The sequence below is a fragment of the Callithrix jacchus genome, chromosome 15 (assembly GCF_049354715.1).
Source record: "Callithrix jacchus isolate 240 chromosome 15, calJac240_pri, whole genome shotgun sequence".
Classification (NCBI taxonomy): Eukaryota; Metazoa; Chordata; class Mammalia; order Primates; family Cebidae; genus Callithrix; species Callithrix jacchus.
The window spans coordinates 15,122,739-15,136,940 of record NC_133516.1 but is presented as its reverse complement, the minus strand read 5'-3'; the positions used below and the strand labels follow the sequence as shown (position 1 = coordinate 15,136,940).

Here is a 14,202-nt window from a genome sequence, read left to right as displayed (position 1 = left end):
CACCCCAGCCTTGTAATTTCCATCTGGTCCTCACCCAACTCAAGTCTACTGGAAATTCAAGTGAAGCAATCATTCACTCTTTCTCAGCTGACGTCTGAATGAAGAAGACTCTAACTCCAGCTCTGTCTCCTCCCCCTCCCACTCCCTTCTCCAAGACCTGGGAGGGCCTGGCGAGGTGGAAATGTGCCTCAGGAGGCTGCTCAGCATCTGCAGAGGAAAAACTTGCTCACACAGGTTCAAGCTGGAGTCAAACTCCAACTTAATTCTTGCCTCAGGAGGTTTGCTGCTCAAAATAGAATCACAGAGCCAAGGAACCTTTCACTTTTCACATGCAGCAGAAAATTCTAGGCTAGCCTCCTTGGCAGTACTAGACACTTTAGTTTTACCCTCTTGCACTTGCCCATCTTGACCCCCAAACTGGTCTCTGTTCCCCTGCAGAAACTCACAGACCGTTTAATATTAGGCACCACCTCAGATCCATCCCATGGCAAGACTCCATCCTAGCCACGTGCTCTGCCCAGCCTGAATGCTGGTTTTCTCTTTGATCTGTTTCTATTTGGTGCAAGAAGTGTTTTTCTTAGTCACTTGGGTTTCTGTAATAGAATACTGTGGACTGGGTGGCTTAAATAACAGAAACTGATCTTTCACAGTTCTGGAGGCCGAGAAGTCCAAGATCAAGCCGCAGGCACACTTGGTTCCTGGTGAGAGTCCTCTTCCTGGTTTGCAGATGGATGCTTCCTGCTGTATCCTCATGTGGAGAGATCTCTCTCTCAGTCTCTTCTTATAAGGGAACTAATCCTATTCACAAGGACTCCACCCTCATCATATGATTATATCCCTAAGGCCCCACCTCCAAATACCGTCATATTGGAAATTAAGGCTTCGACATATGAATATGGGGGGAGGGGAACACAAACATTCAGTCCATAGTAGCATTTAATCTTCTTAATCAGCAAATATGTGTTGGGCTATTATTTATTGAATACCCACTTACAAAACTATTGCATGATTATTTAATACATTTTACCTCTCAAGTCACTGAAGCTCAGTGGGATTACATGACTGAGCCAAAATCACATGGATAACGCAAGATAGAGCCTGGACTCGAACCTGTCTTCAAGTATCTCAGGTGCTCCAAGTCTGCAGAGGAGGGGACAAAAATACACTGTGGACCAGGCCTCAAGTAGTTGACAGTCTACTATCTACATGTGAGAAATATCTGTAGAACAATTGTGTGGAGTGGAAGAGACAAGTTTATAAGAGTGTGGGAGGCAAGGAGGTCTCCCCTTCAGAACATGAGCCCCAGCTGCCCAGCGCCATGCAATGCACCCAGTAGATGATCAACAAATATTTGATGGACAAATGAATGAACAAGATGAAACACATGTGTGTTAGTCCTGGGAGCTCCAACAGATTTGAAAAGACAGTGAGTAAAAGAAAGGACACATGGGCTGGGCACTGAAACACAGCAGTAGCAAAGCAAAGACTGGAAGAGGAGATCCTTGAGTCCTATGTCATGATCCTTTGAATAATAAGAAGAGATTAAGGTTTTTCAGCTAGGAGCAATAGGATCTGAGAGTCTTGGGCAGTTTGGATGAGAAGAAAGAGAAAGAACCTGGTGGTAACGAGGCCAGCGAAGAGACTAATGCAGAATCCAGGCTTACAACTCCAAGCCTCAAACTGAGAGTCAGCGGCCCCAAAGGAAGAATGGACAGAGCCAATAGTAAGTGAGGGGCGGACAGAGGACACTGCCACACAGGTCATTCCTCTCTCCCCACAAACCACCCAGCAAGACCCCTGCTGCTTCTCCCAACAAACTCAGCCTCTTCCTGCCTGCCTCCACACCCAAACCTCTCCCCATTGCTAGGGACTTCTGTTAGCAGAACAGAGGCATCAGCAGGGACCTCTGCCCCTTTGCACCTCCAGCATGTGGCCAGTGCCCATCTCTTCTCTTCAGGTCTGTTCACCCAGCAGGTGTTAAGTGCTTATGTGGATGTAGCACCAGATGCTAGAAATATTTTACATACATCGTCTCATTTAAATCCCCTAAGCATCCCTGAGGAACATTTTATAGATGAGAAAAACAAGGCTCAGGGAGGTTAACTGACCTCTCCAAGACTGTGTTTGCTAGTGGATCTGGGACTAAAGCCCGAGTCCTAGTATTCCAAACATCGGATTCTTTCCACACACACCCAGCACCCTCCCACACCTCCCCCTTTCTGGCCAATCCTGACCCAACCACCAGAAAATGGCCCTCCCTGTTGTGACTCTCTTCCAACTTTGCCTTTCTGGAGAATGTGAGATGATCTTAGTGTATGCGATTAGTTTCCTTATAAGATCTTTCAGAGATGACCTCTCAATAGTGGGTGTGATTAGTTTGGCCAGTCCAGATCTCTGTAATGTGCTATATGCCATGCCTAAGGATCAGAATTGAGTTAAGCTGGAAAATCTTACCACTAATTGATTTATTTTATTATATAGGGTGTGCCCAGAATGAGTTTCTTGAGCTCAGTCAGTAATGCCAGGTAACGTACCAACTAGTATTTTACCTTCAAGCCAAAGAACTCAGCATTTTATTTAATAGGATCGTGTAGCCAAGGCTTCCCTGAGTGGAGGTGAGAAGAGGCTCACCCCCATCCAAGCTCACCTCGCTGCCTTCAGACACCGTGTCATGCCAAGGTATTTTGTCTCTGCCTTGCGTCCTTTGAAATGAGCTTATTTTTTGAATCAGGCCTTAGTTTGAATTCCAGCTTGGCGGTATGCCAGCTATCTGATATTAGGCAAGTGTCTCAGCCTCTGAGCCTGAAGGGCTGCTTGTTGTTGTTTTTATGTTGGGATCGTTTTTAACAGAGTTGCCACAAGGATTGAAAGAAAAACCTTTCCTGGATGCAGAGTTTGCAACATTTTCTCCCATTCCTTGGGCTGCCATGAGGTCTGTTGATGGTTTCTTTTGCAGTGCAGAAGCTCTTTAATTACCTTCCATGTGTCAGTCCCTGCTTTTGTCCTTTGTGAAGCTCTAGGCCTAGCCTGGAGTCTGTGCCCAGCATTGGACCTCACTGGGACCACCAGATCAAGATTCTATAGCTCTGTTACTCCCAGGCCTTAAAGGACATCCTCACCCTTGGCTTCTCTTCAGGTGTGCTCACGTCAAACCCTTGCTTCAGAGCCATTTCCAGGAGAAACGTTCCCCACCACCCAGCTCTGCCAGTTCTCTGCCTCCCCATCTGAAGCACCTGACCCGCATGCACAGAGCTTTCAAAGCCCACCTCCCCCAACATACGGCAACTTCGTAAGAGCCCTGGAGAACCCCAGAAGATAAAGTCACACAGAATGGAGGACATACTTTTCCTGCCCCGCCCACCACACAAGCAGGCTTTCAGGAACCAACAGCAATGGCCGTTGAGCGCAGGCCCCCGTGCTTTCTCTTGCCTCAGTGTAGGGCTGAATGTTCCATCTTCTGTACTGTGTGAGGACAGGTGAGGTCTCCTACCAATCTGCTCTTGACCCAGACCTCCATCTTGGCTGGAATAGCTCAAATAGACCTTAGGGATAGGGTGCCTCCACCCTCAATTGGGGGAAACTGAGGCCCTGAGGAGGAAGTGATTTTCCCAGATCACATAGGTAGACAGAGCCAGAACAGACACCACAATTCCAGCCCAGCCTGCCGGGCCCACCCCTCGCTTCTCTCTCAGGCTCTTCAGGCCCACTCCTCTTCAGAAAGCAGTGGCTCACCCAGCTACTCCTTCCTACCCCTTCCCAATGGGATTATCCAGCCTCAAAGACCACTCGGTGCCCTCTGGCCATTTGTATGCCTTGATGGGGCTTTACAGACCCCTGAGAGTAACAGAAACCTGCAAGCCAGTGTGACAAGGGCATGGCAGAAACAGGCGGGGTAGCCAACTGCCTAAAAGTGTCCAACTCATGCCTTAAAGGTGTCTAGAACCTGCTCTGCTCCCACCTTGTTCAGCCCAGGAACAAGAGAAGGCAACCTGGATAGCTGTGGGATTGCATCTCTCTCTCTCTCTCTCTCTCTCTCTCTCTCTCTCTCTCTCTCTCTCTCTCTCTCTCTCTCTCTCTCTCTCTCTCTCTCTCTCTCTCTCTCTCTCTCTCTCTCTCTCTCTCTCTCTCTCTCTCTCTCTCTCTCTCACACACACACACACACACACAGCCACAGGGAAAGGAAGGGAGTTAGTTCATTTTCAAATAAGCTTCCTCCCTGTTTTGGAGTAAAAAGAAAAAAAGGAAGAGAGATGCTTCACTTGCCAGAGGAGCAAGTCACCCTCAATTCTCAAGGTTACAATATCTCTACTCTTTACCATCTCTGTCTTTCTCTTACTTAGAATCCTCCCCACTCCTCCCTTCTCGTTTTCTTCCCCCTTACTTCCCCTCCCTTCCTCTCATCCCTTCTCACCCTGCCTTCTCTTCTTCCATAACCTTCTCTAAGTTACATTAGTTACCATCTACAGAAGGCCATGCACTTACTGTGTAGCAAAGATGGAACTCCCTGAGGACATCCCTTTTTAAAGCAACAGAAAGTCGCAGTAACAGCAAGTGTTTCTTGAGGGCCCTCTGTGTGCTGCTCCAATCCCATCCTGTTCATACAGGGCACCTGAAGGCATCCCTTCTAAACCTTGAGACAACCCTGCCAGTGACTTATTGTGTCTATTAATACATTTTCCAGATAAAGGACAGACTCAGAAAAGTTAAGAGCCTTCTCCCAAGTGACAGGATCAGACCCGACTCTGTCCGAAGCGAACGCTGTTTCACAACCTGTCGCAGGTGTACATTCTCTGTGCTGGGTTCATGGCAGACCAAGGAATAAGCTCTCTGCTTCTCTGCTTGTGACATTGTCAGTTTCTCTAGGGAAACTTTAGTCATAGAGTGTTCTTCAGCTTAGTTATGGATGGGATGCCTGAAGGCCTGGTGCTTTGAGAGGCCAGATGGGAACATGGGAATGGAGATTGACCAGTTTGAGCTTTCCTTCCTCCCTCATTCTTTTGTTCCTGGGAACCCCAGCCCCTTCCCCTGCAAAAGATCAGGAAACAGTCTTTTGGGATTCTTTCCATTTCCCCACCCCTAGGCTTTTTTCCGGCTACATTGCTTCTAAGCTGTGCTTTGAAGCTCTTTAGCCAGGAGCAGTGTTTCATCTGTGCAGACCAGTCCAACTGGGAGGCTCAGAGGAGCTAAGCAGTGCCCAGCTTTGTTGGGCTTTGAGTGTCCGAGCCACCAAGGACACATGCCCATCTCCAGGGAAATTTGGAGGCAGGAGAGGAGCCCGAGGCCATGCCTGCCGGAGCCTTACCGAGCCAAGTCTGCAAAGAGGCCTGCCAGCTCCCACTCACCTGTCTAGACTGTGGGGACTGAACCTGACCCCACTGCAGAGCAAAGCTGGGCTTGTGTCCTTTCTTTCTGAGGATAAGAACATCCCACACACACCCTGCGCTTGTCAGCTTCTCAGTAGCACAATGACAAGGGACATGGCTTTTTACAGAACACCTTCATATTCTTTATCTCTTTTGTTCTCAAAATAACCCAGCGAAGGAGAGTTTATGATTAGCCCTGTATGGGCCAAACTGTGTCTCCCAAAAATTCATGCATCGAAGAAGCCCTAACCTCCAGTGCCTCAGAGTGTGACTGTATTTGGAGACGGAGCCTTTAACGAAATGATTAAGTTAATATGAGGTTATTAGGGTGGGCCCTAATCCAGTCTGACTGGTGTCCTTATAAGAAGAGATTTGGGGGCCAGGTGCGGTGGCTCATGCCTGTAATCCCAGCACTTTGGGAGGCCAAGATGGGCAGATCCCCTGAGGTGGTGAGTTCGAGATCAGCCCAACCAACACGGAGAAATCCCGTCTCTACTAAAAATACAACATAAGCTGAGTATGGTGGCGCATGCCTGTAATCCCAGCTACTTGGGAGGCTGAGGCAGGAGTATCGCTTGAACCAGAAAGGTGGAGGTTGCAGTGAGCCAAGATCGCGTTGTTGCACTCCAGCCTGGACAACAAGAGCAAAGCTGTGTCTCAAAAAAAAAAAAGAAGAAGAAGAAGAAGAGATTCAGACACACAGAGAAACACTAAGGGTCATATGCATGGAGGAACAGCCCTGTGAAGAGGCAGCCAGAAGGCAGCCGGCTGCCAGACAAAGGAAGGGGTCTCAGAGGAAACCCACCCTGCTGGCACTTTGACCTTGAACTTCCAGCCTCCAGAACCGTGAGAAAATACATTTCTATCGTTTAAACCGCCCAGCCTGTGGCTGCTTATTTATGGCCACCTGGTCAGACTAATACGGCCCCTGTTTTCGAAATGTAAAAACAGGCTCAGAGAGAACAAATGACCTACCCTAAATGACACCAAAATTAAGCTATTAGTCCCATACTCAAGAACTTAGTGTAGAGTTTCCCAGCTTTTTTCTTTTCCTCTGTGACTCCATTTCCAGCAGCCATTTATTAAGTAGTGACAAATTCCTGTTTGCATTTCTAATGAATCAAATGAGCATTGGCTAACTAGTGGTACCCACTGAACTGAAAGGAATCCAGCCCGAACAATAGCACCTAACATCTTAGCCCACCAGTGCTGCTGTAAGCCAGCTAAACCAGCAGTGCCGTGCCCACAGGTATGACAGATGCTCTAAGATGTGGGGCAGACTTACTTGCCACTATGGTGATATGGTTTAGAAACTCTTTTGGCAGATAGTCAGGGGCCCAGCACCTCAGTTCAGGGTTGCTTGATTCCCTGGGTGCTCCATGGCAGCCCCGAGACCTGAACCCCAGTGTGCTGATGGAAGGTGAAGCGAATGGGGGTAGGCCTGAGGGTAGCAAAGCATCCTCTTAAGCCAAGGAGATCCCAAACTTCCTAAAGGCACTGCAAGAGAAGGGCCCAAATCAGAACACCCAGAGATTTCCCTCCCTTTTAAATGATTGTATTTTCACTAATGCAGAAAAAGCAATCAGGGGCCAGGCACAGTGGCTCACACCTGTAATCCCAGCACTTTGGGAGGCCAAGGCAGGCAGATCACCTGAGGTCAAGAGTTCAAAACCAGCCTGGCCAACATGGTGAAACCCCGTCTCTCCAAATATATGAAAGTTAGCTGGGCATGATGGTGGGTGGAGGCTGAAGTGAGAGAATCTCTTGAATCCAGGAGGTGGAGGTTGCAATGAGTTGAGATCATGCCATTGCACTCCTGCCTGGGCAACAAAGCAAGACTCCATCTCAGGGGGAAAAAAAAGAGACTGGGATGAGAATGAACAGAAAAATTATGCAATAAGGGAGAGAGGCAAAAATCAGGCTGGGTAGACATTGACTGTTAAATGCAGATTCGTGAGTTAATTCGTGGAAAGCCTGTTACCCAGTACAATCTGGGCAGTTACAGTCAGGTTTCTATATTCAGGGGCTCTGCAGCTGTGGATTCAACAGCAGATCAAAGATTTTTTTTTTCAATGGATGGTTACGCCTGTACTGAACACACGTAGACGTTTTTTCTTGTCATTATTCTCTAAACAATACAGTATAACAACTGTTTGCAGAGCATTTGCATTGTGTTAGGTATTATAAGTTATCTAGAGATGATTTAAAGTAACAGGAGCATGTGCACTGGTTTTATGCAAATACTGCACTACTGAATATCCGGGACTTGAGCATCTGTTTCGGTATTTGCAGGGGTCCTAAAACCAATCCCCCATGGATAACTGCAGACAACTCTAGTTATTATGATTATCATTATTATCATCGATCATTGTCTCTTTCCTTCTTCTGGCCAGACCTGCCAAAGTCTTTGGCTCTAAAGCATCTATATTTTTCAGTTTATTCAACAAACATATATGCAGAGCCTTCTATATGCCAAAGGCTGGTCTAGTCACTAGAGCTACAAAGAGAAACAAAACAAGAACACAGTCCTGCCTTGAACTCGAAATGGAGTTGAGAGAGTGATACCAACAGAGACCGTTGTTGGATGAGATCCACTGTGTAAGCACAGAGGAAGGAACAAGCATGGTGCCTGGGGCATCCCAGGAGGCTAAACATGAGATGTCCAAGCAGAGGGATATTTGCACACCTAGCTAAGGAACTTGGGGTTTTTTTTTTGCTTCCAGATGTTCAAACAAAGACTGGACATGTGGCTGGGGGCACGGTGGCTCATGCCTGTAATCTCGGCACTTTGGGAGGCTGAGGCACCTTGATCATGAGGTCAAGATCTGGTCAAGTTTGAGACCAGCCTGGCCAATATGGTGAAACCTCGTCTCTACTATAAACACAAAAATTAGCTGGGTGTGGTGGCTCGCGCCTGTAGTCCCAGCTACTCAGGAGGCTGAGGCAGGAGAATCACTTGAACCCAGGAGGCAGAGGTTGCAGTGAGCTGAGATCGTGCCATTGCACTCCAGCCTGGGCAACAGAACAAGACTCTGCTAAAAAAAAAAAAAAAAAAAAAAAAAAGAAGACTGGACATGTCAACTGTGCCCCTTAGATACAAGTGTTCTTTACTTATCGGTGTTGAGCTTATCTGGATTTCTGAACTTTACAGGAAGCGTAAAACCATGAGGAACATTGAAAATTGAAGAAAAAGTTTTCACCCTTAACGTTATAGCCTAGGGACTCTTGTACACAGCTCTAAGAAGGTAGATAGACTGATCATTGGGAGTTGTCAGGGTCAATGTGGAGAAAAGGGAAGTGAAACCAATGTATATTCAGTGCCCACTCTGTGCCAGCCACTTTCACATACAGGTCTGCCATTTAGATCTCATAACCCCACTTTGAGGTCAGTATTATCATTTCAAATTTTCAATTGAAAAAGCAATAGATCAAAGCAGTCATGAAATAACTTGTTGACATTCTTCTTCACTCCAGCTTCTGTATATATCTGGGGCAGTTTTATTGCCTAAGGCCCAAGTTCTCAAACTTAAGCATGCCTTGGAATCTTCTAGAGGGCTTGTCAGAACACAGACTGCTGGGCCCAACCTCCAGACTGTCTGATTCAGTAGGTCTGGGGTGGGGCCTAAGAATTTGCATTTCTAACAAGTTCCTAGGTGATGCTGAGGCTGCCAGTCCAGGACCAAACTTTGAAAACCACTGACCAATAGGAATGATCCACCCATTAGCTTAGCCCAGTTGTTCCCAAACTGGGCTGCATTTTTTAATCACCTGGAAATCTTTGAAAACAAAGACTGATGCCTAGCTCCTGTGCTCACACATTCTGATTTAACTCGTATAGGATGCAGCCTATACGAGTTAAATCAGGATGGCATTTGATTTAAATTGTATAGGTTGCATTCTATACGAGTTAAATTGCTGTTTTCCTGGCAATTCCTGGCATTGCTGTTTTTTTTATTTGTTTGTGTGTTTGTTTTTGAGACGGAATCTTGCACTGTCACCCAGGCTGGTGTACAGTGGCACCATCTTGGCTCACTGCAACCTCTGCCTCCCAGGTTCAAGTGATTCTCCTGACTCAGCTTCTGGAGTAGCTGGGACTCCAGGTGCCTGCCACCACAACCAGATAATTTTTTGTATTTTTAGTAGAGATGGGGTTTCACTATGTTGGCCAGGCTGGTCTCAATGCCTGATCTCATGATCCACTCACCTTAGCCTCCCGAAGTGCTGAGATTACTGGTGTGAGCCACCGTGCCCGGCCAGCATTGTTGTTTTTAAAAGCTCCCCGGGTCTTTCTAACACTCAGCAGAGTTTAGGAATCATTGACTAAGCCTCATTTCTCCTTGACTCTTAATCCCACCTTCCACCATCCACTTCAGCTGCCCACCACTGGGACTACAGGTGGAATTTGTCCTCAGCTAGTGCTGCTCACAGCACCTCTCCCCAACCCTCTCTTTCACTGCCTCAGAGCAGCTACTTCTAGAACGCTTTAAGTCTCTTGTTTGCTTTCTCCCTGTTCATTCAGTCCATCTCCTCTCCTATTCAACCTAGACCCTTGGCACAGGAATTACTGCAGCCATCTGGCCACAGCCAATACCATCATTGCTCTTGTCTTCCTTGTTCTTTCTTTGACTATATATACCTGGGAGAGTTTGAGGAGGAGCATCTAAGTCAAACCACAGGCACAGAAGTTTGAAGTTCTTTTTGAACTTCTGGAAGTTGATGACACTTGGCCTGAGTTTTGACAGACAAATGAAAGTGGGAGAAAGCATAGGTAGAGTAGATGTAAAAGCACAGAGGAGGAGACAGTAGGGTTTGCCTGAGGACTGTCATGCTGTTACAGTAGGGTTTGTCTGGGGAATGACGTGTGTGTGTCTGCAGCAGGCATCTAGCCTCACAAAGATGGGAAGTGAAACTGCAGAGGCAGCCCCTTGCTGGATGGGGATCGGACCTTGGGCATTGAACCAGGGAATGTGAGCATTATTTTTATAACTGTGAAGAGCAGTTGATATGTTTTTGTAAATGACTTGTTTTAACATTAATGCATACTTACAGAAAATAAGAAATACCAAAAAACATAAAGAAGAAAATAACAATTGTCTTTAATTACCCAGAACTCACCACTGTTAAGATTTTATTGGGATTTGACCTTTTATGCATATTCTCACCTAGTTGAGAGTATGCTATACAATTAAGTTGATATTCTCCCTTCACACTTAATATTTAAACATAAACAATAATGTTATTGGAAGTTTTAAAATATTTTAATGGCAGCAAAAAATTCCATCGTATAGATACCATATCACTTATTTATTCCCATACAGGAAGAAATGGGGGTAGGGAGATTTCCCCATTCCAAACGATGCCACAATGTACGTATTTGTATGAACTTAGTTTCTGTCAGTGTTTTCATGATCAATACCAAGAAAGAAATTGATGGATCAAGCAGCAAGGACGTTTTATACTCAGTAAAACTGGCCAAATTGCTTCCTTCCTACCAGTTTACGTTTTCAGTGTGAAAGTGTGCACGTCGTGTATTCCCTTCCCCAGCGCTTGTTTTTGTTGTTGTTTTGTTCTGTTTTGTTTTGAGACAGAGTCTTGCTCTGACGCCCAGGCTGGAGTGCAGTGGCGCGATCTTCAGTTCACTCTAACCTCCACCTCCTGAATTCAAGCAGTTCTCCTGTCTTGGCCTCTCAAATAGCTGAGATTACAGGCACGTGCCACCACGCCCGGCTAATTTTTTGCATTTTTAGTAGAGACGGGGTTTCACTATGTTAGCCAGGCTGCTCTTGAACTCCTGATCTCAGGTGATCTGCCCGCCTCGGCCTCCCGAAGTGCTGGGATTACAGGCATGAGCCACCGTGCCCAGCCAGCACTTGGTTTTATAATGGGTGCCACTGAGGATTTTTCATATGGGGATGACATGATCAGATCTGCATTTCCTGGAGGCTAAACTGAAGGGGCCGATTGGAACTCTACTGTTGTCCTCGCTTTTCCTCCGTTGCTTCCACGGTCTCCTTTTTCCATTTTCCCATTTGCTGTCTTCTTCTTTTCTTGGAGACCTGATATTATGTGTTCACTACACACAAAACGCTGTACAAGGCTTTGCTGTTGAGAATAAATAAGAGCAGCACTGAAAGACCCAGCTCTGTGGTCCCATGCTTCTGGAGAGACCAATACTATTGAGGCTGCAAAACGCTCATGCTGGCCCAGAGACCCTCTTCCTCTAGCTCTGACCAAAAAGAGTCTCTGGACAGTAATTCTCCTTAGGAAAAAATACTTTTTATATTTTCCAATGAAATTGCCAAGAGGGTTTATTGTTTAATTTATTTTTTTCTTCATCCTGTGACTTTCCAACCCCACACATGATCATCCCTGTTCCTGGAATGTCCTTCTTCCTTTCTCTTTTCAACTCAAAAATACCTCGGCAGCCAATCATCCTTCACGACCCTGTTGGGATGTCTGGGACACCTGCCTTCTGAACCTCGCCCCAGCAGAATCAGTCACTCAGGCTTCCTTGATCCTGCTGTCCAATTACAGCCTTTTCTGCACCTAACTCAGTTTCTCCTACTTGGCTAAGCACCTTCAAGAACAAAGCATTTTGCGTCCCAACTCTTAGAAAACAGGGCCTGGCACTGAGTTGTTACTCTGTAACTGGTGAGTGAGTGAGGGAGTGAGTGAATTCCTGTTTTACTAGGGTGCATAGACATTCCATCTTAAATACTAATGACTGGAAGAGTGTAAAGACAATATGGAGATGACATGAATTGCCAAAATCACACTCTGAATCATTGATGCTTGAGGTAAAACAGACACCTGGTATACCAGATGTCGAAACCTAAACATTCATTGTTCTATGTGCCTAAACACTGACTTGCATTCTGTTCTCTTTCATTTTAACTCCAATTTTAATTTTTGTACCTGAGTATCTCTGTGATAGAGGAAGTAAAGGGAATTAAGTGATGCCAGAATTTCCCAAAATGCATTCCTAAAATATCAATGCTGTGGGTTGTTTATAGGCATCACACACACAAGAAAAGGGTCTCGTGGTCTTATAACTTCGAGAAACAACTTTGCATAGATTTCTTTACCTTAAGACTTCTCCTTAGGCATTCTAGGAAGTAGAAGAAGAGATCAGTTGGGCAACAGTAGAGAAGTAAAAGAGCAATCAAGTTCTGCCTCAACGGTAGTCAGCCTCTCTGTGCCAGGGAAAACTCAAAGGCAGAATGGCACACAGTATGCCAAGATTCTAGCCCCCTTCCTTACAAATCTCCTCAGTCCCACATCTGTGTAAGCCCCTGCCCCCACCCACCCACCATGCTGATGAGATCAGCCTTCATTACTTCTCTTCTAGAGCCAGGAAGCAAGGTAATGTGTGGGAAGTGATAGCTGCAAGGTAACGTGTGGGAAGTGATAACAACTTTAGAGTTAAAGCCATTCATCGGGAAAATTTGTCAAAAGACCAAGACATTGTAGAGCTGAACACTTGAGTCTATTAAGTCCCCTGCTTCTTAGAACATTTTGTTACCAGGGAATGTTTCAAGGAGGGAAAACATTGAACTATCACAGCACTATCAGACACCAAAGCCTGGTATGAAGAGCAACATTTTACAAGACATATATCTCTGCCACTCAAGAGGCTTCTGAAAAGTTCTGCTTCTCTTTTCTCCTCCTCTCTCCTACCCCAACATCAACCCCCAACCGCCCTCACCCCTAGACACACTCTTTACCTTTCTCTCCTCCTCCTCCTCCTCTTCCCCCTTTTCCTCTCCCTCCTCCTTCTCTCTCTCTCTCTGCTTTCTGTCTCTTTGTCTTACACACACACACACACACATTCATAGCCCATGTTGTTTTCACAGACACTATTAGAATGATAAAGTGAGCCAGATCATCCAACATTATTCAACCCTCTTTGGTAAGAAGGAGGCTAATTAAGTTTAGACATTCATTGCTTATTAGGTCCAAACTCCATCAGAGAGCCTGGAGCATTCTCCTAAACAAACATCACCCTTTCATGCCTTTTTATTCCAAGTCCAAATGAGATGGAACGTTTAAGGAGATAAGTATCTTTCCACAGACACGAAGAAAGGAGTACTAGGGGAGAATGTGATTGTCAATAGATGCAGTGGGGAAAAGCCATGTGCCTGTCATAGAAAGACTGATGCAAGCCGTGTATCTGTTGGCAGCTGATGTCCATGAGTGATCATCAGTAATTGAAACTAGCAATGTTGACACATTTGTGGTAAGCCCAATGGTTTGTTTAACTGTCTTCACTAGAAATACATCTGCCAAGAGATTGTTTTTTAAACAATAGTTAGCCTTCTAAACACGGGTAAAGACAAACTCAGATATCTCCTTGCCAGCCTTAACACTGTTACACTATACCAGGAGGCACTTTAGAAGACAGAAGCCACCTGTTAAAATAAGCAAAAGCATTAACGTAGACACCATCTTCTAGTTTGTGGATATTAAGAGGCTGTTAGTGAGGAGCCACAACTTTTGCCTGGGTAGGCAAAGGAATGGAAGCTTTTTAAAAATCTGCCTTTTAATTTTACTTCTGTTTTAAATTCATGAAAGTTGTGCTGGAAAAGTGACTTTTGAGCCCAACATCAGACATTAATCCTGCTACTGCTTTCATAAGAAATTGGGGATGCACCATCCAAGCGTTAGCAATTGGAAAGAAAAGGACCTCATCTAGGTTCTGAATGAGAAGCAGCCACCACTGTGTGAGACCTCCTACTTCCTGCCCCTCCTTTTCTCCTGTGGGCTCACAGAATCTGCTGTTGGTTCTTTTCCTTGGCTTCGATTAGACACCTGATGTCCTGAAAGAGGTCACTGGTTTTCC

The 14,202-nt window shown here is 45.8% G+C and overlaps 1 protein-coding gene across 12 annotated transcripts in view; it reads left to right on the top strand.

The window, feature by feature from the left end:
• DGKG (diacylglycerol kinase gamma) overlaps positions 1-14,202 on the top strand; it is a 211,833-nt gene that overhangs the window by 178,922 nt on the left and 18,709 nt on the right. The gene's annotated exons all lie outside the window — the stretch shown is intronic.